Here is a 25,906-nt window from a genome sequence, read left to right on the forward strand (position 1 = left end):
TGTCTAAATGGTGTGTAACATGAGTGTGACATGTATGTAACATGCATGCAACATGTATATCATATGTATGTAACATTTGTGTAATATGTGTGAACTATGTGTGTAATATATAAGTAGCATGTGTGTCACATGTGTGTAACATGTATGTCATATGTGTGTAGTGTGTGTAGCATGTATGTAATATGTGCACAACATGCACATTATATGTATGTATCATGTATCAAACAAAACATGCAATGATTGCAGCTTTTCTAATGCTGCTAAAGCAGAGAGGTAAGTGTTTTTTTTTGAGATTCCAGTGAGTTGGGAAAGGAACTGCAGTAAATTGCAGGAGCAAGATCAGAGAAGCTTGAGCCCTAGAGGGTAGGGATTTTGTTAAAAGGAGTTTGGCAGCAGTGGGATTCGAACCCACGCCCCCAAAGAGACTGGAGCCTTAATCCAGCGCCTTAGACCGCTCGGCCATGCTACCCATAAAAATGAACACGTTATCGACTAAAATGGGGTGGGACATTCCATGCTCTGCATTCATTGCTTGAGCTGGAGGCCTCAGAACTCTAAACTAAAAGTATTCACCACTTTATCCATTATAAAAGGTAGTTGAAGTTTCACGGAGATGGCCAAGATGCCACCTTATGTGTTTCAGTCCTCTTTCTGAGGCAGCAGGTGGTGGTCACTTTACACTTGAGAGTGGACTTTGGGTGCAGCATTCTGTGGCAAGTTCACTTGGCACTCTGCTGAAAAGTGTGCCAGCTTTTCATTAGTACTGCTTGTTTTTTGGTGTCCACACTTAAAGTGTTAATGTGGAATCTAGCTTACAGGAGAGGTAATCACGTTCAGTTGGACTTGTTTTGTAACGTTGACAAGATTTCACTAGTCATCTCATCAGAAGTGTGCCCTTTTGGAAGACTTCTCAACCAAAGCATGCAATTTCCTAATGCTGCTGTTCTGAGATTCCAGTGTGTTGAGCAAGGAATGCCAGCAAAGTGCAGCAGAAACTTCAGAGACGCTTGAGCAATCAAGGATAGGCATTTGTTAAAAGAGCTTGGCAGCAGTGGGATTTGAACCCACGCCTCCAAAGAGACTGGAGCCTAAATCCAGCGCCTTAGACCGCTCGGTCATGCCACCTGTGAAAGTGCTCTTGCTAAGGACTAAAAACATGTATTTTGTTAAAAGGAGTTTGGCAGCAGTGGGATTCGAACCCACGCCCCCAAAGAGACTGGAGCCTTAATCCAGCGCCTTAGACCGCTCGGCCATGCTACCCATAAAAATGAACACGTTATCGACTAAAATCGGGTGGGACATTCCATGCTCTGCATTCATTGCTTGAGCTGGAGGCCTCAGAACTCTAAACTACAAGTATTCACCACTTTATCCATTATAAAAGGTAGTTGAAGTTGCACGGAGATGGCCAAGATGCCACCTTATGTGTTTCAGTCCTCTTTCTGAGGCAGCAGGGGGTGGTCACTTTACACTTGAGAGTGGACTTTGGGTGCAGCATTCTGTGGCAAGTTCACTTGGCACTCTGCTGAAAAGTGTGCCAGCTTTTCATTAGTACTGCTTGTTTTTTGGTGTCCACACTTAAAGTGTTAATGTGGAATCTAGCTTACAGGAGAGGTAATCACGTTCAGTTGGACTTGTTTTGTAACGTTGACAAGATTTCACTAGTCATCTCATCAGAAGTGTGCCCTTTTGGAAGACTTCTCAACCAAAGCATGCAATTTCCTAATGCTGCTGTTCTGAGATTCCAGTGTGTTGAGCAACGAATGCCAGCAAAGTGCAGCAGAAACTTCAGAGACGCTTGAGCAATCAAGGATAGGCATTTGTTAAAAGAGCTTGGCAGCAGTGGGATTTGAACCCACGCCTCCAAAGAGACTGGAGCCTAAATCCAGCGCCTTAGACCGCTCGGCCATGCTACCTGTGAAAGTGCTCTTGCTAAGGACTAAAAAGAGGCACGACAGTCTACATTCCATGCTCTGCATTCATTGTTTGTATGTGACATGTACGTAACATGTATGTAACGTGTGTCATATGTATGTAACGTGTGTAACATGTATTTCATAAGTGTATGACATGTATGTAACATGTATTCAACATGTATGTCATATGTATGTATAATCTGTGTAATATGTGTGTAACACGTATATAATATGTGTGATATGTATGCCATATGTGTATTGTGTGTCATATGTGTGACATGTATGTAACATGTGTGTACCATGCATGTCATATGCATGCCATATGTGTGTAACATGTATGTAAGATATGTGCAACATACATGTCATATGTGTGTCATATTAATGTAACATGTGTGTGACATGCATGTCATATGTGTGTAGCATGTATGTGATGTGTATGACATGTATGTTATATGTGTGTAATATGTGTAACATGCATGTGACATGTGTGTAAAATTGTGTCTAAATGGTGTGTAACATGAGTGTGACATGTATGTAACATGCATGCAACATGTATATCATATGTATGTAACATTTGTGTAATATGTGTGAACTATGTGTGTAATATATAAGTAGCACGTGTGTCACATGTGTGTAACATGTATGTCATATTTGTGTAGTGTGTGTAGCATGTATGTAATATGTGCACAACATGCACATTATATGTATGTATCATGTATCAAACAAAACATGCAATGATTGCAGCTTTTCTTTTTTTTTTTTTTTTTCAAAATTTTTTATTGTAGAATAATACAATAACAAATATTGATAACAATCCATACAAATGCGATACAAAAAGTTGACAGGTCAAAGAAAAATAAGATAAACAGAGAGTGCCTAGATAAGTTGAGAAACATGTGTTACCAACATAGGCAAGATACAGAAAAAGAAGGGCTACGAGTCTGGGGTCCAGTTGCTGTATACTATACATTCCTTATCGCTAGGTCCGGGGGCATCTCGTCCCCTCTCAACACCCCAATGGGCTGTGTCGAGTGGGGGCGCCACGCCAGATAAAACAGGGTAAGGTAAGGTTAAGTGGGAGTGCGATTTAGTCCCAATACGGTAGTAAAAAGGATCAGGAGGAAGGGAAGGGAAGAGAAACAGGTAAGATATAGGAAGAGATTGATGAAGATTCTTGAATCGAAAAACCTGAGCTGCAGGATCATCAGAGCTAACTTACAAATACTGTATATAAAAAAATAGTACACTGAACCAGTGACTTTCGCTGCCGGCTCTGCTTGGTCTGGGGATGATGGATTACTAGTTAGACAAGCTTAATACATTTTGGGTGTGATAACCAGGAAGACCATTGTTTGTAGAATCTAGATTCTGTCGATTGCAGCTTTTCTAATGCTGCTAAAGCAGAGAGGTAAGTGTTTTTTGAGATTCCAGTGAGTTGGGAAAGGAACTGCAGTAAATTGCAGGAGCAAGATCAGAGAAGCTTGAGCCCTAGAGGGTAGGGATTTTGTTAAAAGGAGTTTGGCAGCAGTGGGATTCGAACCCACGCCCCCAAAGAGACTGGAGCCTTAATCCAGCGCCTTAGACCGCTCGGCCATGCTACCCATAAAAATGAACACGTTATCGACTAAAATCGGATGGGACATTCCATGCTCTGCATTCATTGCTTGAGCTGGAGGCCTCAGAACTCTAAACTAAAAGTATTCACCACTTTATCCATTATAAAAGGTAGTTGAAGTTTCACGGAGATGGCCAAGATGCCACCTTATGTGTTTCAGTCCTCTTTCTGAGGCAGCAGGTGGTGGTCACTTTACACTTGAGAGTGGACTTTGGGTGCAGCATTCTGTGGCAAGTTCACTTGGCACTCTGCTGAAAAGTGTGCCAGCTTTTCATTAGTACTGCTTGTTTTTTGGTGTCCACACTTAAAGTGTTAATGTGGAATCTAGCTTACAGGAGAGGTAATCACGTTAGTTGGACTTGTTTTGTAACGTTGACAAGATTTCACTAGTCATCTCATCAGAAGTGTGCCCTTTTGGAAGACTTCTCAACCAAAGCATGCAATTTCCTAATGCTGCTGTTCTGAGATTCCAGTGTGTTGAGCAAGGAATGCCAGCAAAGTGCAGCAGAAACTTCAGAGACGCTTGAGCAATCAAGGATAGGCATTTGTTAAAAGAGCTTGGCAGCAGTGGGATTTGAACCCACGCCTCCAAAGAGACTGGAGCCTAAATCCAGCGCCTTAGACCGCTCGGCCATGCTACCTGTGAAGGTGCTCTTGCTAAGGACTAAAAAGAGGCATGACAGTCTACATTCCATGCTCTGCATTCATTGTTTGTATGTGACATGTACGTAACAGGTATGTCATGTGTGTCTTATGTATGTAATGTGTGTAACATGTATTTCATAAGTGTATGACATGTATGTCATATGTATGTATAATCTGTGTAATATGTGTGTAACACGTATGTAATATGTGTGATATGTATGACATATGTGTATTGTGTGTCATATGTGTAACATGTATGTAACATGTGTGTACCATGCATGCCATATGCATGCCATATGTGTGTAACATGTATGTAAGATATGTGCAACATGCATGTCATATGTGTGTCATATTAATGTAACATGTGTGTGACATGCATGGCATATGTGTGTAGCATGTATGTGATGTGTATGACATGTATGTTATATGTGTGTAATATGTGTAACATGCATGTGACATGTGTGTAAAATTGTGTCTAAATGGTGTGTAACATGAGTGTGACATGTATGTAACATGCATGCAACATGTATATCACATGTATGTAACATTTGTGTAATATGTGTGAACTATGTGTGTAATATGTAAGTAGCACGTGTGTCACATGTGTGTAACATGTATGTCATATGTGTGTAGTGTGTGTAGCATGTATGTAATATGTGCACAACATGCATATTATATGTATGTATCATGTATCAAACAAAACATGCAATGATTGCAGCTTTTCTAATGCTGCTAAAGCAGAGAGGTAAGTGTTTTTTGAGATTCCAGTGAGTTGGGAAAGGAACTGCAGTAAATTGCAGGAGCAAGATCAGAGAAGCTTGAGCCCTAGAGGGTAGGGATTTTGTTAAAAGGAGTTTGGCAGCAGTGGGATTCGAACCCACGCCCCCAAAGAGACTGGAGCCTTAATCCAGCGCCTTAGACCGCTCGGCCATGCTACCCATAATAATGAACACGTTATCGACTAAAATCGGGTGGGACATTCCATTAGACATGTGCAGAGTAAAATATTTCGTTTCGGAATTTCGTTTTCGTCTGAAAACTTATTTTATTTAGTTACTCCCGAAATTCGTTTTTATTTATTTCATTTTTCGTTCAAAAATTGCATTCGTCCGAAAATCCACATGAATCACGGTCGAATCTGTCTTTGAAGGCTTATGGTGTCTGTCGAATGTATAAAGAAGATTCGACGGAGCTAGTATATAGCATACTTTAGAACCCTATTAAAGTCTATGGGACTCCAACGTTCAAAATCTAAAGTGCTCATTTTAAAGGCTAATTTGCAAGTTACTGTCCTAAAAAGTGTTTGGGGACCTGGGTCCTGCCCCAGGGGACATGGATCAATGCAAAAAAAAGTTTTAAAAACGGCCGTTTTTTCGGGAGCAGTGATTTTAATAATGATTAAAGTGAAACAATAAAAGTGTAATATTCCTTTAAATTTCGTAGGGGGGGGTTGTCTATAGTATGCCTGTGAAGGGGCGCATGTTTCCCGTGCTTAGAATTGTCCCTGCACAAAGTGTCATTTATGCAGGAAAAAAAGTCCTTTAAAATCACTCGCAGCTATAATGAATTGTCGGCTCCCGTAATACAGAGAACACTCATTGAAAGTCATTGATAAAAAAATAAATAAATAAATAAAAAAAAAAGCGTGGGGGTCCCCCAAATTCAATTACCAGGCCCTTCAGGTCTGGTATGGATATTAAGGGGAACCCTGCCTCAAATTTAAGAAAAAATTTGACGTGGGGTTCCCCCTAAATATCCATAACCAGACCCTTCAGGTCTGGTATGGATATTAAGGGGAACCCCGCGTCAAATTTAAAAAAAAATTGACGTGGGGTTCCCCCTAAAAATCCATACCAGACCCTTTATCCGAGCACGCAACCTGGCAGGCCGCAGGAAAAGAGGGGGGGACGAGAGAGCGGCCCCCCCTCCCTCCTGAACCGTACCAGGCCACATGCCCTCAACATTGGGAGGATGCTTTGGGGGTCTGTGACCCCTCAAAGCACCTTGTCCCCATGTTGATGAGGACAAGGGCCTCATCCCCACAACCCTGGCCGGTGGTTGTGGAGGTCTGCGGGCGGGGGGCTTATCAGAATCTGGAAGCCCCCTTTAACAAGGGGACCCCCAGATCCCGGCCCCCCCCCTGTTTGAAATGGTAAGGGGGTACAAAAGTACCCCTACCATTTCACAAAGAAAGTGTAAAAAATGTTTAAATAAAACAAACACACTTTTGAAAAATTCCTTTATTAAAAATAAAAAAATAAAAAAAAGATTCCAGCGGCGGTAATCCACTCTTGCTATCCATCGACGGACGGTCATATCTCCAGCGATGTCTAATATCATCCAGCGCAGCGCAGCATCCTTCTTCTGTCTCCGTGGAGGAGACACTACAGACATTCCGGCGGCTGACGTTTGTTATATACGGAGGGCGGGGCCACCCGTCACCTGACCCCGCCCCCCTCTGACGCAAGGGGAAACCCGGGGTTCCCCGTGACGTAGGGGTGACCCCGCCCCCCTCTGATGTAACGGAAACCTGCCTGTGTTACATCAGAGGGGTGCGGGTCACCCCTACGTCACGGGGAACCCCGGGTTTCCCCTTGCGTCAGAGGGGGGCGGGGTCAGGTGACGGGTGGCCCCGCCCTCCGTATATAACAAACGTCAGCCGCCGGAATGCCTGTAGTGTCTCCTCCACGGAGACAGAAGAAGGATGCTGCGCTGCGCTGGATGAGATGAGACATCGCTGGAGAGATGACCGTCCGTCGATGGATAGCAAGAGTGGATTACCGCCGCTGGAATCTTTTTTTTATTTTTTTATTTTTAATAAAGGAATTTTTCAAAAGTGTGTTTGTTTTATTTAAACATTTTTTACACTTTCTTTGTGAAATGGTAGGGGTACTTTTGTACCCCCTTACCATTTCAAACAGGGGGGGGGCCGGGATCTGGGGGTCCCCTTGTTAAAGGGGGCTTCCAGATTCTGATAAGCCCCCCGCCCGCAGACCTCCACAACCACCGGCCAGGGTTGTGGGGATGAGGCCCTTGTCTTCATCAACATGGGGACAAGGTGCTTTGAGGGGTCACAGACCCCCAAAGCATCCTCCCAATGTTGAGGCCATGTGGCCTGGTACGGTTCAGGAGGGAGGGGGGGCCGCTCTCTCGTCCCCCCCTCTTTTCCTGCGGCCTGCCAGGTTGCGTGCTCGGATAAAGGGTCTGGTATGGATTTTTAGGGGGAACCCCACGTCAATTTTTTTTTAAATTTGACGCGGGGTTCCCCTTAATATCCATACCAGACCTGAAGGGTCTGGTTATGGATATTTAGGGGGAACCCCACGTCAAATTTTTTCTTAAATTTGAGGCAGGGTTCCCCTTAATATCCATACCAGACCTGAAGGGCCTGGTAATTGAATTTGGGGGACCCCCACGCTTTTTTATTTATTTATTTATTTATTTTTTTATCAATGACTTTCAATGAGTGTTCTCTGTATTACGGGAGCCGACAATTCATTATAGCTGCGAGTGATTTTAAAGGACTTTTTTTCCTGCATAAATGACACTTTGTGCAGGGACAATTCTAAGCACGGGAAACATGCGCCCCTTCACAGGCATACTATAGACAACCCCCCCCTACGAAATTTAAAGGAATATTACACTTTTATTGTTTCACTTTAATCATTATTAAAATCACTGCTCCCGAAAAAACGGCCGTTTTTAAAACTTTTTTTTGCATTGATACATGTCCCCTGGGGCAGGACCCGGGTCCCCAAACACTTTTTTAGGACAGTATCTTGCAGAATCTTTTCTCTCTGTCAAATCTTTTTTCTCTGTCGAATATTTTCTCTATATAATCTTGGACTAATAGAGGTAAGGTTAGGCACATTCGAACACAGGTTCTATAGACACGTTGTCAGAGTCACGTCGAATCTCCTATTCTATATCGAACTGTTGTAACAATGAAAACGAAAATAAAGCATTTATTTATGTCGGATCTTTCGTTTTTCGGATTTTGTGCTTTCGTTATCGTTTGTCAAAACGAAAACGAAAATAGCTGAAATTCGGACGAAAATGCATTCGGACGAAAACGAATGCACATGTCTACATTCCATGCTCTGCATTCATTGCTGGAGCTGGAGGCCTCAGAACTCTAAACTACAAGTATTCACCACTTTATCCATTATAAAAGGTAGTAGAAGTTTCACGGATATGGCCAAGATGCCACCTTATGTGTTTCAGTCCTCTTTCTGAGGCAGCAGGTGGTGGTCACTTTACACTTGAGAGTGGACTTTGGGTGCAGCATTCTGTGGCAAGTTCACTTGGCACTCTGCTGAAAAGTGTGCCAGCTTTTCATTAGTACTGCTTGTTTTTTGGTGTCCACACTTAAAGTGTTAATGTGGAATCTAGCTTACAGGAGAGGTAATCACGTTCAGTTGGACTTGTTTTGTAACGTTGACAAGATTTCACTAGTCATCTCATCAGAAGTGTGCCCTTTTGGAAGACTTCTCAACCAAAGCATGCAATTTCCTAATGCTGCTGTTCTGAGATTCCAGTGTGTTGAGCAAGGAATGCCAGCAAAGTGCAGCAGAAACTTCAGAGACGCTTGAGCAATCAAGGATAGGCATTTGTTAAAAAAACTTGGCAGCAGTGGGATTTGAACCCACGCCTCCAAAGAGACTGGAGCCTAAATCCAGCGCCTTAGACCGCTCGGCCATGCTACCTGTAAAAGTGCTCTTGCTAAGGACTAAAAAGAGGCACGACAGTCTACATTCCATGCTCTGCATTCATTGTTTGTATGTGACATGTACGTAACATGTATGTCATGTGTGTCATATGTATGTAACGTGTGTAACATGTATTTCATAAGTGTATGACATGTATGTAACATGTATTCAACATGTATGTCATATGTATGTATAATCTGTGTAATATGTGTGTAACACGTATATAATATGTGTGATATGTATGCCATATGGGTATTGTGTGTCATATGTGTGACATGTATGTAACATGTGTGTACCATGCATGTCATATGCATGCCATATGTGTGTAACATGTATGTAAGATATGTGCAACATACATGTCATATGTGTGTCATATTAATGTAACATGTGTGTGACATGCATGTCATATGTGTGTAGCATGTATGTGATGTGTATGACATGTATGTTATATGTGTGTAATATGTGTAACATGCATGTGACATGTGTGTAAAATTGTGTCTAAATGGTGTGTAACATGAGTGTGACATGTATGTAACATGCATGCAACATGTATATCATATGTATGTAACATTTGTGTAATATGTGTGAACTATGTGTGTAATATGTAAGTAGCACGTGTGTCACATGTGTGTAACATGTATGTCATATGTGTGTAGTGTGTGTAGCATGTATGTCATATGTGCACAACATGCATATTATATGTATGTATCATGTATCAAACAAAACATGCAATGATTGCAGCTTTTCTAATGCTGCTAAAGCAGAGAGGTAAGTGTTTTTTGAGATTCCAGTGAGTTGGGAAAGGAACTGCAGTAAATTGCAGTAGCAAGATCAGAGAAGCTTGAGCCCTAGAGGGTAGGGATTTTGTTAAAAGGAGTTTGGCAGCAGTGGGATTCGAACCCACACCCCCAAAGAGACTGGAGCCTTAATCCAGCGCCTTAGACCGCTCGGCCATGCTACCCAAAAAAATGAACACGTTATCGACTAAAATCGGGTGGGACATTCCATGCTCTGCATTCATTGCTTGAGCTGGAGGCCTCAGAACTCTAAACTACAAGTATTCACCACTTTATCCATTATAAAAGGTAGTTGAAGTTTCACGGAGATGGCCAAGATGCCACCTTATGTGTTTCAGTCCTCTTTCTGAGGCAGCAGGTGGTGGTCACTTTACACTTGAGAGTGGACTTTGGGTGCAGCATTCTGTGGCAAGTTCACTTGGCACTCTGCTGAAAAGTGTGCCAGCTTTTCATTAGTACTGCTTGTTTTTTGGTGTCCACACTTAAAGTGTTAATGTGGAATCTAGCTTACAGGAGAGGTAATCACGTTCAGTTGGACTTGTTTTGTAACATTGACAAGATTTCACTAGTCATCTCATCAGAAGTGTGCCCTTTTGGAAGACTTCTCAACCAAAGCATGCAATTTCCTAATGCTGCTGTTCTGAGATTCCAGTGTGTTGAGCAAGGAATGCCAGCAAAGTGCAGCAGAAACTTCAGAGACGCTTGAGCAATCAAGGATAGGCATTTGTTAAAAGAGCTTGGCAGCAGTGGGATTTGAACCCACACCTCCAAAGAGACTGGAGCCTAAATCCAGCGCCTTAGACCGCTCGGCCATGCTACCTGTGAAAGTGCTCTTGCTAAGGACTAAAAAGAGGCATGACAGTCTACATTCCATGCTCTGCATTCATTGTTTGTATGTGACATGTACGTAACATGTATGTCATGTGTGTCATATGTATGTAACGTGTGTAACATGTATTTCATAAGTGTATGACATGTATGTAACATGTATTCAACATGTATGTCATATGTATGTATAATCTGTGTAATATGTGTGTAACACGTATGTAATATGTGTGATATGTATGCCATATGTGTATTGTGTGTCATATGTGTAACATGTATGTAACATGTGTGTACCATGCATGTCATATGCATGCCATATGTGTGTAACATGTATGTAAGATATGTGCAACATGCATGTCATATGTGTGTCATATTAATGTAACATGTGTGTGACATGCATGTCATATGTGTGTAGCATGTATGTGATGTGTATGACATGTATGTTATATGTGTGTAATATGTGTAACATGCATGTGACATGTGTGTAAAATTGTGTCTAAATGGTGTGTAACATGAGTGTGACATGTATGTAACATGCATGCAACATGTATATCATATGTATGTAACATTTGTGTAATATGTGTGAACTATGTGTGTAATATGTAAGTAGCACGTGTGTCACATGTGTGTAACATGTATGTCATATGTGTGTAGTGTGTGTAGCATATATGTCATATGTGCACAACATGCATATTATATGTATGTATCATGTATCAAACAAAACATGCAATGATTGCAGCTTTTCTAATGCTGCTAAAGCAGAGAGGTAAGTGTTTTTTGAGATTCCAGTGAGTTGGGAAAGGAACTGCAGTAAATTGCAGGAGCAAGATCAGAGAAGCTTGAGCCCTAGAGGGTAGGGATTTTGTTAAAAGGAGTTTGGCAGCAGTGGGATTCGAACCCACACCCCCAAAGAGACTGGAGCCTTAATCCAGCGCCTTAGACCGCTCGGCCATGCTACCCAAAAAAATGAACACGTTATCGACTAAAATCGGGTGGGACATTCCATGCTCTGCATTCATTGCTTGAGCTGGAGGCCTCAGAACTCTAAACTACAAGTATTCACCACTTTATCCATTATAAAAGGTAGTTGAAGTTTCACGGAGATGGCCAAGATGCCACCTTATGTGTTTCAGTCCTCTTTCTGAGGCAGCAGGTGGTGGTCACTTTACACTTGAGAGTGGACTTTGGGTGCAGCATTCTGTGGCAAGTTCACTTGGCACTCTGCTGAAAAGTGTGCCAGCTTTTCATTAGTACTGCTTGTTTTTTGGTGTCCACACTTAAAGTGTTAATGTGGAATCTAGCTTACAGGAGAGGTAATCACGTTCAGTTGGACTTGTTTTGTAACATTGACAAGATTTCACTAGTCATCTCATCAGAAGTGTGCCCTTTTGGAAGACTTCTCAACCAAAGCATGCAATTTCCTAATGCTGCTGTTCTGAGATTCCAGTGTGTTGAGCAAGGAATGCCAGCAAAGTGCAGCAGAAACTTCAGAGACGCTTGAGCAATCAAGGATAGGCATTTGTTAAAAGAGCTTGGCAGCAGTGGGATTTGAACCCACGCCTCCAAAGAGACTGGAGCCTAAATCCAGCGCCTTAGAACGCTCGGCCATGCTACCTGTGAAAGTGCTCTTGATAAGGACTAAAAAGAGGCATGACAGTCTACATTCCATGCTCTGCATTCATTTTTTTTTTTTAACAATTCGTTTTTATTGAAAATTTTGCAAATGACATATACAAGTAGTAAGTGACATAACCACTAAAAAGATATACAAACACCCATAAAAAGAAAAGACCATGTTGAGAATAACCCGTAAGACACAATACATGAAAATGCCTATTCTCCGGAATGATAAAAAATGTACATATAACAACCGTAAATAGAAAGGCCTAGATTCATTTTCAACTAAGGGTGCTGAGATAAACTATATAACTCACTGACATACCCCACCGATTAGTGGGAGCTATTCTCACTACAAAGATAGATACCCATGGGTATTCTGCTTAGAGGAACAAGGAAGGTGGGGGAAAAGTAAGAAACGGGGAGTAAAGGAAGGGGGAAGAAAAGGGAAGAGTAGGGATAGGAATAGTAGGTCCTCAGACCAAGGTCTGGCGGTCATCTCCAATCTACATTTATGTAACACTCATTAAGATCAAGTAGGCTTGTACCAATCTTTCCATATTCGCCATTTATTCAACATCTTCATTCTATTACCATGTCTGCTAGCAATCAATGTTTCATATACACAGTGAATTTGGGTGATAGCTAAAACCTCAGATATTTTGGGGGCGTAGTTGGATTTCCAGTGTTTCGCTATCAGCGAACGCGCCACCAATAAGATGTGTGTTACCACCACTCTAGACTCAGGAGGAAAAATGTCTATTCCTATGTTCAATATAGCAAGAGCGGGGTTAGGTCTAGTTAGGATCCCCGACACACCGGACAATACACGGAACAGGGAGTTCCAGAAGCTAGTCAGGCTCCTGCAACTCCAGAACACATGGTACAGATTTCCAATGTCTCCGCACATTCTCCAGCATAGCGGGGACCCCCCACAGACAAATTTGGATATTTTGTATGGGGTGAGGTACCATCTAAGGGCGATTTTTTGTGATAGTTCCCAATGATTGACGGATTTGGAGGAAGCATATACAGCCCGAAAGGCTGCTTTCCATTGTTGAGGTGTGAAGGAGGTATTCATATCCCTTTCCCATAATTCGTAGGGGCGAGACTTAGCAAACTCCAATTTGTTTTGGTAGATGTTATAAAAGAGGGAAATCCCACCCCGAGTTAGGAAGTTGGAGTTGTAGTACTCCCAAGCAACTGTAGGCAAACGCACTTGATGCGTCTTTGCTGCTCTCAAGCAATGTAATATACGGTAGTAGGTAAACCTATCCGTGGGTGAAAGTCCATATCGTTCCTGTAGTATGTCGAAGGGAATGGGCCTGTCCTCAGTGTATAAGTCAGCGATATATTTGATTCCCTTGTCATGCCATGTACCCGTAGGAAGGTCGGGGACTATATAGGAGAGAACTTTTAAGGGTATAGGGAGCTCCTTGGTCTCCTGCACCGCTGACGCTAAATTGGTGAGAGTCCTCCAGGCCAACAAAGAGGCCTGGATGGTGGGGGGAAATATGCGCACAGAGTACGGCTTCAGAGAATCTACTAAGAGCAGGATTGTCAAGTCATCTGTCGGGCACAGGGCTCTTTCCAGCTCGACCCAAGGGGTCACCCATGAGGGCTTGAGCCAATGTTTGACTTGAGTAAGTAATGAGGCCCTGTAGTAGTCTCGAATGTCCACTAGCCCCATACCACCCGCTCTCCTATGTTTCACCAGTAGTGATTTAGCACATCTAGGTTTCTTACCTCTCCATAGGAACTGTCTGAGTATCGCATTAAAGGGTCCAAAATGAACCTCTCCTAGAGGGATTGGGAGGGTGCGGAACATGTACAGAACCTGCGGTAATATAATCATTTTGAAGGTGGCTAACCTTCCCGTCCAAGTCAATTCGGTTTTGTTCAGTTGGACAATGTCAGTTTTGAGTTTTGACAGTAAGGGGGAAAAGTTGGAAGGGGCCAGTTGTTTCAGGTCTTTAGTAACTTTGACGCCCAGATAGGTAATGTGTTCTGGGCTCCAACTATAGGGAAACTCCTTTTTCAGAACGGCCTCTAAGGGGGGGGCACTCCCAGTCCTAAAATTAAGGATTTAGTCGAATTAACTTTATAGAAGGAGATGTTCCCAAATTCCTCCAGGGTCTGGGTGGCTCGTCTAAGAGAGATGTCCGGGGAAGTTAAAAATAGGATAATGTCATCCGCGAATAAATTCAACACATGCTCCCTTTCTCCCACCTTAAAGCCAGTGATGGAGGGGTCAGATCGCACCCTCTCCGCCAGTGGCTCGATCAGAAGATTAAAAATGGAGGGGGATAAGGGGCATCCCTGTCTCGTACCGTTTGTTATAGCAAAAACAGAGGACAGCATGTTGGATGTATAGACCTGTGCGCAAGGTGAGGAGTACAAAGCTAACACAGCCGACAGAATTGGGCCTGAGAAGCCAAACTCCATCAACACCTGTCTCATGTAGCCCCAGTGGATCCTGTCGAACGCCTTCTCTGCATCCAAAGATAGGAGCAGAGAAGGCGTCCGACAGGCCTTTGCATGTTGGACTATGTTGATGACCCTTCTAGTGGCATCCGATGCCTGTCTACCGGTAGTAAAGCCCGATTGATCGGGGTTAATAATAGAAGGGAGTATCGGGAGCAGTCTAAGTGCTAATATCTTCGCATATACCTTGACATCGGTATTAAGTAGAGATATCGGCCTAAAATTCGCCGGGGTGGTAGGGTCCTTACCAGGCTTCGGAATCGTTACAACAAATGCCTTAAGCATCTCTTTAGGGAAAGAGGTCGAGGACACTGCGGCTGCATATACCTGTTGCAGCGTTGGGGACAACTGCTCACCGAAGGCCTTATAATAGTCATTAGATAGCCCATCCGGGCCAGGGGATTTTCCCAGCGGAAGAGTGCCTATGACTTTTTCGATCTCAGACTTAGTGACCGGGGAGTTGAGGGAATCTAGCTGGTCCTTCGTAAGTTTCGGCAGCCTAATCTTAGCTAAGAATGCTTGTATGGCATCGTCAGTGGGCTGAACGGTGTGGGGATCTTTGCTCAGATTATAAAGTGTTGCGTAGTATTCGGCAAAAGATTCTGCTATCTCCTGCGGGTTAACAATTTTCCCTTTACCTTGAGGCCCTAATAAATATGGTATTCTAGATTTAGTTCTCATTCCTCTAAGCCTCTGTGCCAAGAATTTGCCCGCTCTATTTCCGGAGGAGTAGAAGGACATACGCAATGAGCGTACGTATTTTTCATTTTGTTCAGTCAGCATAAGTCTGAGATCAGAACGAGCCCTAGATAACTGTTGAGCTAAATTTGGATCAGTATTAGATTTATTAAGGGATTCAAGAGTTCTTATAGTGGTGAGCAGTTGATCTACCCTATGTGTCCTCCGCCTCTTCTCTCCTGCACAAATCTTAATCATTATTCCTCTAATATATGCCTTATGGGCACACCATAACACCATCGGGTCATCCACCGAACCAGCATTACAAGCAAAATAGTCCTTCAGATGCGCTCTGATGCTGGTAGCATGTTCTGGCATTTGAAATATGCGGGAATTGGCTCTCCAAATGTAAGCTGGACCAGGAGCGTGACCCTCCATCACCACCATAGATACTGGGGCGTGGTCAGACCACGTAATGTCATGGATGGAGGATTTAGAGATTGACTGCAGCAACTGTTTGTCAACAAGCATTAGGTCAATGCGGGAATACGAGTTGTGCCTGGGTGAGAAACATGTGTAGTCCCGCTCGTCGCTGTGCTGACATCTCTAAACATCATATACATCAGCGGCATGTAAGAGAGGCTGAAGTTTAGGAGGAGACCTTTTGGCAACCGTAGTAGAGTCCAAAGTAGGGTCAGGGGTGACATTATGATCTCCACAAATAATCAGGGACCCCCATCGAAGATCCTCAATTTTTCTATACAATCTTTGCAGGAACCGAATTTGGTGGGTGTTAGGGGCATATAAATTGACCAGGGTATACTGCTTACTGTTGAGCTCTCCTTGTACGATTAAGAATCTACCTGCAGGGTCCGTGTGGATCTCTTTTAACACAAAGGAGACCGAGTCTCTAAAAGCAATAAGGACCCCCCTGTGTTTTTTCGGTGCGCAGGACATAAAGATAGTTGGGAAGTTTTTGTGTTGGAATTTTGGTATATTACCAGCTTCAAAGTGTGTTTCCTGTATAAGAAGTACATCTGCCTTGAGTTTGATGGCCTCTTTCCATGCTGTGGAGCGCTTTGCCGGATGATTTAGCCCGTTTGCGTTAAATGAAACAACATTAAAAGACATATCTATCAGTTATTGGAGGGTACTCACGAAACCCGGAGAATATGGTACCAGTAGCGGGAGTCCATAATTTCTGTACATTGTTCTCGAAAGACGAAGAAGCCGACCAGACCATGGGGGATGCACATAGGAAGGGGAGAAAAATAGGGGGAGAGTCATGTCCAAAAAAAAGGAAACAAAACAGTATTAAAAAAACAAGATTCAAGAACCAGAGGTCGGAAATACCGTCCATTATAACGAGGGGGGGAAGAAACGCACTAATGCTCCATAGTGCTACAAGGCCCCTATATGTATCCACATACTACTCAGCTCAGGGAGGGAGCACGTTAAGACTTACTTTTCCTAGAGTTTTTCTTCTTCTTGTGCGACACTGTGTGCCAGCCTTCAGGAGAGTGTGCCATTTTTGTTAATGAGGGTTCATCCGCTGCTGTCGCAGGTAGTATGGCCAGGGATCGTAACAGGGCCAATCCCTCTTCAATGTTGGTCACCACGGTGGTGTTGTCCTCGTGTGTAACCGTCAGTTTCACCGGGTAGCCCCATCTATACGGGATGTTGTGGTTTCTCAGAGCTTTGGTCACCGGCACAAACGACTTCCGTTTTTGCATTGTATACTGCGAAAGGTCCGCAAACAGTTGAATGTGAGTAAATTTTTCAGGAGGAATTTGCTGTTTGCGGAACGCCATCATTAGCTTCTCTTTGGTTTGGAAGAAATGCACTCTCATTAACACATCTCTAGGGATATTATCTGGCAAATGAGATGGTTTGGGTAATCTGTGGATGCGGTCCACCTGCATCTCCGCTTCATCTGTAGAGGGAAGGAATGCGCTCAGAAGTTCCTTGGCATATTGCTGTAAATGCGCAGGAAGGACGGATTCGGGGACTCCCCTTATCTTAATATTATTCCTTCTCGACCTATCTTCATGGTCTGCGATTTTGCTTTTAAGCCATGCGATTTCATCCGCTTGCTCCTGAAATGCATCAATCAGAGTATTATGGGAAGTAGCGAAGTCCCCCATTTTGGACTCAATATGTTCCACTCTGCCACTCATCTCTCCAACTTCTTTTTTAAAGGAGCTAACACACTTCAGCATGTCAGCATGCATGGATGTGCGGAGGGAGAGCAGCATCTCCTTCAGCATAGTGTCTGAGACAGGTTTGCCAGCAGTAGGGAAAGCGTTAAAGGGGTCTGTTAACTCTCTTGTGTCTTCCAGGGAGTCCTGGTCTGTGCTCACCTGTCTGCAGTCTTCTTCCAGCCTTGGTTTGGATTTTACTGGGCTGCAGGAGTTCGGGGTGGATGCCGCTGGAGACCTTCCGCGTTGCGCTCTGTCCATATCAGGGCTCGAATCATCCGACCGGGAACTGCATGAGGGAGGTGGAGGCGAATCAGCTCCGCCGGCGCCATCTTGCTTTAGGCCGCGCTCCGCCGGCCTGAAGAAATCGACCAATTTCTTTGGTTTGGCCGCCTCTTTCCTCCTGCGGGACATAGCTCCGGGGTCCACAGATGTTCCGGTTACCGGGTATGTATGTGGATTGACAATTCGTCGCTTCGGTGTTGAGAAGGGACCGTCGCTAGAGCGAAGCACACCGTTCAGGCGTCCATTCACTAGCGCGCGGTAGCCACGCCCAGTTTTTCTTCTTCTTGTGCGACACTGTGTGCCAGCCTTCAGGAGAGTGTGCCATTTTTGTTAATGAGGGTTCATTCGCTGCTGTCGCAGGTAGTATGGCCAGGGATCGTAACAGGGCCAATCCCTCTTCAATGTTGGTCACCACGGTGGTGTTGTCCTCGTGTGTAACCGTCAGTTTCACCGGGTAGCCCCATCTATACGGGATGTTGTGGTTTCTCAGAGCTTTGGTCACCGACACCAACGACTTCCGTTTTTGCATTGTATACTGCGAAAGGTCCGCAAACAGTTGAATGTGAGTAAATTTTTCAGGAGGAATTTGCTGTTTGCGGAACGCCATCATTAGCTTCTCTTTGGTTTGGAAGAAATGCACTCTCATTAACACATCTCTAGGGATATTATCTGGTAAATGAGATGGTTTGGGTAATCTGTGGATGCGGTCCACCTGCATCTCCGCTTCATCTGTAGAGGGAAGGAATGCGCTCAGAAGTTCCTTGGCATATTGCTGTAAATGCGCAGGAAGGACGGATTCGGGGACTCCCCTTATCTTAATATTATTCCTTCTCGACCTATCTTCAAGGTCTGCGATTTTGCTTTTAAGCCATGCGATTTCATCCGCTTGCTCCTGAAATGCATCAATCAGAGTATTATGGGAAGTAGCGAAGTCCCCCATTTTGGACTCAATATGTTCCACTCTGCCACTCATCTCTCCAACTTCTTTTTTAAAGGAGCTAACACACTTCAGCATGTCAGCATGCATGGATGTGCGGAGGGAGAGCAGCATCTCCTTCAGCATAGTGTCTGAGACAGGTTTGCCAGCAGTAGGGAAAGCGTTAAAGGGGTCTGTTAACTCTCTTGTGTCTTCCAGGGAGTCCTGGTCTGTGCTCACCTGTCTGCAGTCTTCTTCCAGCCTTGGTTTGGATTTTACTGGGCTGCAGGAGTTCGGGGTGGATGCCGCTGGAGACCTTCCGCGTTGCGCTCTGTCCATATCAGGGCTCGAATCATCCGACCGGGAACTGCATGAGGGAGGTGGAGGCGAATCAGCTCCGCCGGCGCCATCTTGCTTTAGGCCGCGCTCCGCCGGCCTGAAGAAATCGACCAATTTCTTTGGTTTGGCCGCCTCTTTCCTCCTGCGGGACATAGCTCCGGGGTCCACAGATGTTCCGGTTACCGGGTATGTATGTGGATTGACAATTCGACGCTTCGGTGTTGAGAAGGGACCATCGCTAGAGCGGAGCACACCGTTCAGGCGTCCATTCACTAGCGCGCGGTAGCCACGCCCCGCTCTGCATTCATTGTTTGTATGTGACATGTATGTAACATGTATGTCATGTGTGTCATATGTATGTAACGTGTGTAACATGTATTTCATAAGTGTATGACATGTATGTAACATGCATTCAACATGTATGTCATATGTATGTATAATCTGTGTAATATGTGTGTAACACGTATGTAATATGTGTGATATGTATGCCATATGTGTATTGTGTGTCATATGTGTAACATGTATGTACCATGTGTGTACCATGCATGTCATATGCATGCCATATGTGTGTAACATGTATGTAAGATATGTGCAACATGCATGTCATATGTGTGTCATATTAATGTAACATGTGTGTGACATGCATGGCATATGTGTGTAGCATGTATGTGATGTGTATGACATGTATGTTATATGTGTGTAATATGTGTAACATGCATGCGACATGTGTGTAAAATTGTGTCTAAATGGTATGTAACATGAGTGTGACATGTATGTAACATGCATGCAACATGTATATCATATGTATGTAACATTTGTGTAATATGTGTGAACTATGTGTGTAATATGTAAGTAGCACGTGTGTCACATGTGTGTAACATGTATGTCATATGTGTGTAGTGTGTGTAGCATGTATGTAATATGTGCACAACATGCATATTATATGTATGTATCATGTATCAAACAAAACATGCAATGATTGCAGCTTTTCTAATGCTGCTAAAGCAGAGAGGTAAGTGTTTTTTGAGATTCCAGTGAGTTGGGAAAGGAACTGCAGTAAATTGCAGGAGCAAGATCAGAGAAGCTTGAGCCCTAGAGGGTAGGGATTTTGTTAAAAGGAGTTTGGCAGCAGTGGGATTCGAACCCACGCCCCCAAAGAGACTGGAGCCTTAATCCAGCGCCTTAGACCGCTCGGCCATGCTACCCATAAAAATGAACACGTTATCGACTAAAATGGGGTGGGACATTCCATGCTCTGCATTCATTGCTTGAGCTGGAGGCTTCAGAACTCTAAACTACAAGTATTCACCACTTTATCCATTATAAAAGGTAGTTGAAGTTTCACGGAGATGGCCAAGATGCCACCTTATGTGTTTCAGTCCTCTTTCTGAGGCAGCAGGTGGTGGTCACTTTACACTTGAGAGTGGACTTTGGGTGCAGCATTCTGTGGCAAGTTCACTTGGCACTCTGCTGAAAAGTGTGCCAGCTTTTCATTAGTACTGCTTGTTTTTTGGTGTCCACACTTAAAGTGTTAATGTGGAATCTAGCTTACAGGAGAGGTAATCACGTTAGTTGGACTTGTTTTGTAACGTTGACAAGATTTCACTAGTCATCTCATCAGAAGTGTGCCCTTTTGGAAGACTTCTCAACCAAAGCATGCAATTTCCTAATGCTGCTGTTCTGAGATTCCAGTGTGTTGAGCAAGGAATGCCAGCAAAGTGCAGCAGAAACTTCAGAGACGCTTGAGCAATCAAGGATAGGCATTTGTTAAAAGAGCTTGGCAGCAGTGGGATTTGAACCCACGCCTCCAAAGAGACTGGAGCCTAAATCCAGCGCCTTAGACCGCTCGGCCATGCTACCTGTGAAAGTGCTCTTGCTAAGGACTAAAAAGAGGCATGACAGTCTACATTCCATGCTCTGCATTCATTGTTTGTATGTGACATGTACGTAACATGTATGTCATGTGTGTCTTATGTATGTAATGTGTGTAACATGTATTTCATAAGTGTATGACATGTATGTCATATGTATGTATAATCTGTGTAATATGTGTGTAACACGTATGTAATATGTGTGATATGTATGACATATGTGTATTGTGTGTCATATGTGTAACATGTATGTAACATGTGTGTACCATGCATGCCATATGCATGCCATATGTGTGTAACATGTATGTAAGATATGTGCAACATGCATGTCATATGTGTGTCATATTAATGTAACATGTGTGTGACATGCATGGCATATGTGTGTAGCATGTATGTGATGTGTATGACATGTATGTTATATGTGTGTAATATGTGTAACATGCATGTGACATGTGTGTAAAATTGTGTCTAAATGGTGTGTAACATGAGTGTGACATGTATGTAACATGCATGCAACATGTATATCACATGTATGTAACATTTGTGTAATATGTGTGAACTATGTGTGTAATATGTAAGTAGCACGTGTGTCACATGTGTGTAACATGTATGTCATATGTGTGTAGTGTGTGTAGCATGTATGTAATATGTGCACAACATGCATATTATATGTATGTATCATGTATCAAACAAAACATGCAATGATTGCAGCTTTTCTAATGCTGCTAAAGCAGAGAGGTAAGTGTTTTTTGAGATTCCAGTGAGTTGGGAAAGGAACTGCAGTAAATTGCAGGAGCAAGATCAGAGAAGCTTGAGCCCTAGAGGGTAGGGATTTTGTTAAAAGGAGTTTGGCAGCAGTGGGATTCGAACCCACGCCCCCAAAGAGACTGGAGCCTTAATCCAGCGCCTTAGACCGCTCGGCCATGCTACCCATAAAAATGAACACGTTATCGACTAAAATCGGGTGGGACATTCCATGCTCTGCATTCATTGCTGGAGCTGGAGGCCTCAGAACTCTAAACTACAAGTATTCACCACTTTATCCATTATAAAAGGTAGTAGAAGTTTCACGGATATGGCCAAGATGCCACCTTATGTGTTTCAGTCCTCTTTCTGAGGCAGCAGGTGGTGGTCACTTTACACTTGAGAGTGGACTTTGGGTGCAGCATTCTGTGGCAAGTTCACTTGGCACTCTGCTGAAAAGTGTGCCAGCTTTTCATTAGTACTGCTTGTTTTTTGGTGTCCACACTTAAAGTGTTAATGTGGAATCTAGCTTACAGGAGAGGTAATCACGTTCAGTTGGACTTGTTTTGTAACGTTGACAAGATTTCACTAGTCATCTCATCAGAAGTGTGCCCTTTTGGAAGACTTCTCAACCAAAGCATGCAATTTCCTAATGCTGCTGTTCTGAGATTCCAGTGTGTTGAGCAAGGAATGCCAGCAAAGTGCAGCAGAAACTTCAGAGACGCTTGAGCAATCAAGGATAGGCATTTGTTAAAAAAACTTGGCAGCAGTGGGATTTGAACCCACGCCTCCAAAGAGACTGGAGCCTAAATCCAGCGCCTTAGACCGCTCGGCCATGCTACCTGTAAAAGTGCTCTTGCTAAGGACTAAAAAGAGGCACGACAGTCTACATTCCATGCTCTGCATTCATTGTTTGTATGTGACATGTACGTAACATGTATGTCATGTGTGTCATATGTATGTAACGTGTGTAACATGTATTTCATAAGTGTATGACATGTATGTAACATGTATTCAACATGTATGTCATATGTATGTATAATCTGTGTAATATGTGTGTAACACGTATATAATATGTGTGATATGTATGCCATATGGGTATTGTGTGTCATATGTGTGACATGTATGTAACATGTGTGTACCATGCATGTCATATGCATGCCATATGTGTGTAACATGTATGTAAGATATGTGCAACATACATGTCATATGTGTGTCATATTAATGTAACATGTGTGTGACATGCATGTCATATGTGTGTAGCATGTATGTGATGTGTATGACATGTATGTTATATGTGTGTAATATGTGTAACATGCATGTGACATGTGTGTAAAATTGTGTCTAAATGGTGTGTAACATGAGTGTGACATGTATGTAACATGCATGCAACATGTATATCATATGTATGTAACATTTGTGTAATATGTGTGAACTATGTGTGTAATATGTAAGTAGCACGTGTGTCACATGTGTGTAACATGTATGTCATATGTGTGTAGTGTGTGTAGCATGTATGTCATATGTGCACAACATGCATATTATATGTATGTATCATGTATCAAACAAAACATGCAATGATTGCAGCTTTTCTAATGCTGCTAAAGCAGAGAGGTAAGTGTTTTTTGAGATTCCAGTGAGTTGGGAAAGGAACTGCAGTAAATTGCAGTAGCAAGATCAGAGAAGCTTGAGCCCTAGAGGGTAGGGATTTTGTTAAAAGGAGTTTGGCAGCAGTGGGATTCGAACCCACACCCCCAAAGAGACTGGAGCCTTAATCCAGCGCCTTAGACCGCTCGGCCATGCTACCCAAAAAAATGAACACGTTATCGACTAAAATCGGGTGGGACATTCCATGCTCTGCATTCATTGCTTGAGCTGGAGGCCTCAGAACTCTAAACTACAAGTATTCACCACTTTATCCATTATAAAAGGTAGTTGAAGTTTCACGGAGATGGCCAAGATGCCACCTTATGTGTTTCAGTCCTCTTTCTGAGGCAGCAGGTGGTGGTCACTTTACACTTGAGAGTGGACTTTGGGTGCAGCATTCTGTGGCAAGTTCACTTGGCACTCTGCTGAAAAGTGTGCCAGCTTTTCATTAGTACTGCTTGTTTTTTGGTGTCCACACTTAAAGTGTTAATGTGGAATCTAGCTTACAGGAGAGGTAATCACGTTCAGTTGGACTTGTTTTGTAACATTGACAAGATTTCACTAGTCATCTCATCAGAAGTGTGCCCTTTTGGAAGACTTCTCAACCAAAGCATGCAATTTCCTAATGCTGCTGTTCTGAGATTCCAGTGTGTTGAGCAAGGAATGCCAGCAAAGTGCAGCAGAAACTTCAGAGACGCTTGAGCAATCAAGGATAGGCATTTGTTAAAAGAGCTTGGCAGCAGTGGGATTTGAACCCACGCCTCCAAAGAGACTGGAGCCTAAATCCAGCGCCTTAGACCGCTCGGCCATGCTACCTGTGAAAGTGCTCTTGCTAAGGACTAAAAAGAGGCATGACAGTCTACATTCCATGCTCTGCATTCATTGTTTGTATGTGACATGTACGTAACATGTATGTCATGTGTGTCATATGTATGTAACGTGTGTAACATGTATTTCATAAGTGTATGACATGTATGTAACATGTATTCAACATGTATGTCATATGTATGTATAATCTGTGTAATATGTGTGTAACACGTATGTAATATGTGTGATATGTATGCCATATGTGTATTGTGTGTCATATGTGTAACATGTATGTAACATGTGTGTACCATGCATGTCATATGCATGCCATATGTGTGTAACATGTATGTAAGATATGTGCAACATGCATGTCATATGTGTGTCATATTAATGTAACATGTGTGTGACATGCATGTCATATGTGTGTAGCATGTATGTGATGTGTATGACATGTATGTTATATGTGTGTAATATGTGTAACATGCATGTGACATGTGTGTAAAATTGTGTCTAAATGGTGTGTAACATGAGTGTGACATGTATGTAACATGCATGCAACATGTATATCATATGTATGTAACATTTGTGTAATATGTGTGAACTATGTGTGTAATATGTAAGTAGCACGTGTGTCACATGCGTGTAACATGTATGTCATATGTGTGTAGTGTGTGTAGCATATATGTCATATGTGCACAACATGCATATTATATGTATGTATCATGTATCAAACAAAACATGCAATGATTGCAGCTTTTCTAATGCTGCTAAAGCAGAGAGGTAAGTGTTTTTTGAGATTCCAGTGAGTTGGGAAAGGAACTGCAGTAAATTGCAGGAGCAAGATCAGAGAAGCTTGAGCCCTAGAGGGTAGGGATTTTGTTAAAAGGAGTTTGGCAGCAGTGGGATTCGAACCCACACCCCCAAAGAGACTGGAGCCTTAATCCAGCGCCTTAGACCGCTCGGCCATGCTACCCAAAAAAATGAACACGTTATCGACTAAAATCGGGTGGGACATTCCATGCTCTGCATTCATTGCTTGAGCTGGAGGCCTCAGAACTCTAAACTACAAGTATTCACCACTTTATCCATTATAAAAGGTAGTTGAAGTTTCACGGAGATGGCCAAGATGCCACCTTATGTGTTTCAGTCCTCTTTCTGAGGCAGCAGGTGGTGGTCACTTTACACTTGAGAGTGGACTTTGGGTGCAGCATTCTGTGGCAAGTTCACTTGGCACTCTGCTGAAAAGTGTGCCAGCTTTTCATTAGTACTGCTTGTTTTTTGGTGTCCACACTTAAAGTGTTAATGTGGAATCTAGCTTACAGGAGAGGTAATCACGTTCAGTTGGACTTGTTTTGTAACATTGACAAGATTTCACTAGTCATCTCATCAGAAGTGTGCCCTTTTGGAAGACTTCTCAACCAAAGCATGCAATTTCCTAATGCTGCTGTTCTGAGATTCCAGTGTGTTGAGCAAGGAATGCCAGCAAAGTGCAGCAGAAACTTCAGAGACGCTTGAGCAATCAAGGATAGGCATTTGTTAAAAGAGCTTGGCAGCAGTGGGATTTGAACCCACGCCTCCAAAGAGACTGGAGCCTAAATCCAGCGCCTTAGAACGCTCGGCCATGCTACCTGTGAAAGTGCTCTTGATAAGGACTAAAAAGAGGCATGACAGTCTACATTCCATGCTCTGCATTCATTTTTTTTTTTTAACAATTCGTTTTTATTGAAAATTTTGCAAATGACATATACAAGTAGTAAGTGACATAACCACTAAAAAGATATACAAACACCCATAAAAAGAAAAGACCATGTTG

At 43.1% G+C, this 25,906-nt stretch overlaps 19 non-coding genes across 19 annotated transcripts; all 19 read right to left on the reverse strand.

The window, feature by feature from the left end:
* Positions 1-387: 387 nt before the first annotated feature.
* TRNAL-AAG (transfer RNA leucine (anticodon AAG)) lies at positions 388-469 on the reverse strand. The gene has a single exon. It is a non-coding gene; the product is annotated as a tRNA-Leu (tRNA).
* Positions 470-1,178: 709 nt separating this feature from the next.
* On the reverse strand, positions 1,179-1,260 carry TRNAL-AAG (transfer RNA leucine (anticodon AAG)). Its single transcript has one exon. It is a non-coding gene; the product is annotated as a tRNA-Leu (tRNA).
* A 574-nt stretch (positions 1,261-1,834) lies between these two features.
* TRNAL-UAG (transfer RNA leucine (anticodon UAG)) lies at positions 1,835-1,916 on the reverse strand. Its single transcript has one exon. It is a non-coding gene; the product is annotated as a tRNA-Leu (tRNA).
* Positions 1,917-3,435: 1,519 nt separating this feature from the next.
* On the reverse strand, positions 3,436-3,517 carry TRNAL-AAG (transfer RNA leucine (anticodon AAG)). Its single transcript has one exon. It is a non-coding gene; the product is annotated as a tRNA-Leu (tRNA).
* A 573-nt stretch (positions 3,518-4,090) lies between these two features.
* On the reverse strand, positions 4,091-4,172 carry TRNAL-UAG (transfer RNA leucine (anticodon UAG)). Its single transcript has one exon. It is a non-coding gene; the product is annotated as a tRNA-Leu (tRNA).
* An 860-nt stretch (positions 4,173-5,032) lies between these two features.
* Positions 5,033-5,114, reverse strand: TRNAL-AAG (transfer RNA leucine (anticodon AAG)). Its single transcript has one exon. It is a non-coding gene; the product is annotated as a tRNA-Leu (tRNA).
* Positions 5,115-8,800: 3,686 nt separating this feature from the next.
* TRNAL-UAG (transfer RNA leucine (anticodon UAG)) lies at positions 8,801-8,882 on the reverse strand. Its single transcript has one exon. It is a non-coding gene; the product is annotated as a tRNA-Leu (tRNA).
* An 882-nt stretch (positions 8,883-9,764) lies between these two features.
* TRNAL-AAG (transfer RNA leucine (anticodon AAG)) lies at positions 9,765-9,846 on the reverse strand. Its single transcript has one exon. It is a non-coding gene; the product is annotated as a tRNA-Leu (tRNA).
* Positions 9,847-10,420: 574 nt separating this feature from the next.
* On the reverse strand, positions 10,421-10,502 carry TRNAL-UAG (transfer RNA leucine (anticodon UAG)). The gene has a single exon. It is a non-coding gene; the product is annotated as a tRNA-Leu (tRNA).
* An 882-nt stretch (positions 10,503-11,384) lies between these two features.
* TRNAL-AAG (transfer RNA leucine (anticodon AAG)) lies at positions 11,385-11,466 on the reverse strand. The gene has a single exon. It is a non-coding gene; the product is annotated as a tRNA-Leu (tRNA).
* A 574-nt stretch (positions 11,467-12,040) lies between these two features.
* On the reverse strand, positions 12,041-12,122 carry TRNAL-UAG (transfer RNA leucine (anticodon UAG)). Its single transcript has one exon. It is a non-coding gene; the product is annotated as a tRNA-Leu (tRNA).
* An 8,025-nt stretch (positions 12,123-20,147) lies between these two features.
* On the reverse strand, positions 20,148-20,229 carry TRNAL-AAG (transfer RNA leucine (anticodon AAG)). Its single transcript has one exon. It is a non-coding gene; the product is annotated as a tRNA-Leu (tRNA).
* A 573-nt stretch (positions 20,230-20,802) lies between these two features.
* TRNAL-UAG (transfer RNA leucine (anticodon UAG)) lies at positions 20,803-20,884 on the reverse strand. The gene has a single exon. It is a non-coding gene; the product is annotated as a tRNA-Leu (tRNA).
* An 860-nt stretch (positions 20,885-21,744) lies between these two features.
* TRNAL-AAG (transfer RNA leucine (anticodon AAG)) lies at positions 21,745-21,826 on the reverse strand. Its single transcript has one exon. It is a non-coding gene; the product is annotated as a tRNA-Leu (tRNA).
* A 574-nt stretch (positions 21,827-22,400) lies between these two features.
* Positions 22,401-22,482, reverse strand: TRNAL-UAG (transfer RNA leucine (anticodon UAG)). The gene has a single exon. It is a non-coding gene; the product is annotated as a tRNA-Leu (tRNA).
* An 882-nt stretch (positions 22,483-23,364) lies between these two features.
* Positions 23,365-23,446, reverse strand: TRNAL-AAG (transfer RNA leucine (anticodon AAG)). Its single transcript has one exon. It is a non-coding gene; the product is annotated as a tRNA-Leu (tRNA).
* Positions 23,447-24,020: 574 nt separating this feature from the next.
* TRNAL-UAG (transfer RNA leucine (anticodon UAG)) lies at positions 24,021-24,102 on the reverse strand. Its single transcript has one exon. It is a non-coding gene; the product is annotated as a tRNA-Leu (tRNA).
* An 882-nt stretch (positions 24,103-24,984) lies between these two features.
* On the reverse strand, positions 24,985-25,066 carry TRNAL-AAG (transfer RNA leucine (anticodon AAG)). The gene has a single exon. It is a non-coding gene; the product is annotated as a tRNA-Leu (tRNA).
* A 574-nt stretch (positions 25,067-25,640) lies between these two features.
* On the reverse strand, positions 25,641-25,722 carry TRNAL-UAG (transfer RNA leucine (anticodon UAG)). Its single transcript has one exon. It is a non-coding gene; the product is annotated as a tRNA-Leu (tRNA).
* Positions 25,723-25,906: the final 184 nt, after the last annotated feature.

The sequence above is a fragment of the Lithobates pipiens genome, unplaced genomic scaffold (genome assembly GCF_037356315.1).
Source record: "Lithobates pipiens isolate NorthernLeopardFrog02 unplaced genomic scaffold, aLitPip1_a1.2 Scaffold_28, whole genome shotgun sequence".
NCBI lineage: Eukaryota > Metazoa > Chordata > Amphibia > Anura > Ranidae > Lithobates > Lithobates pipiens.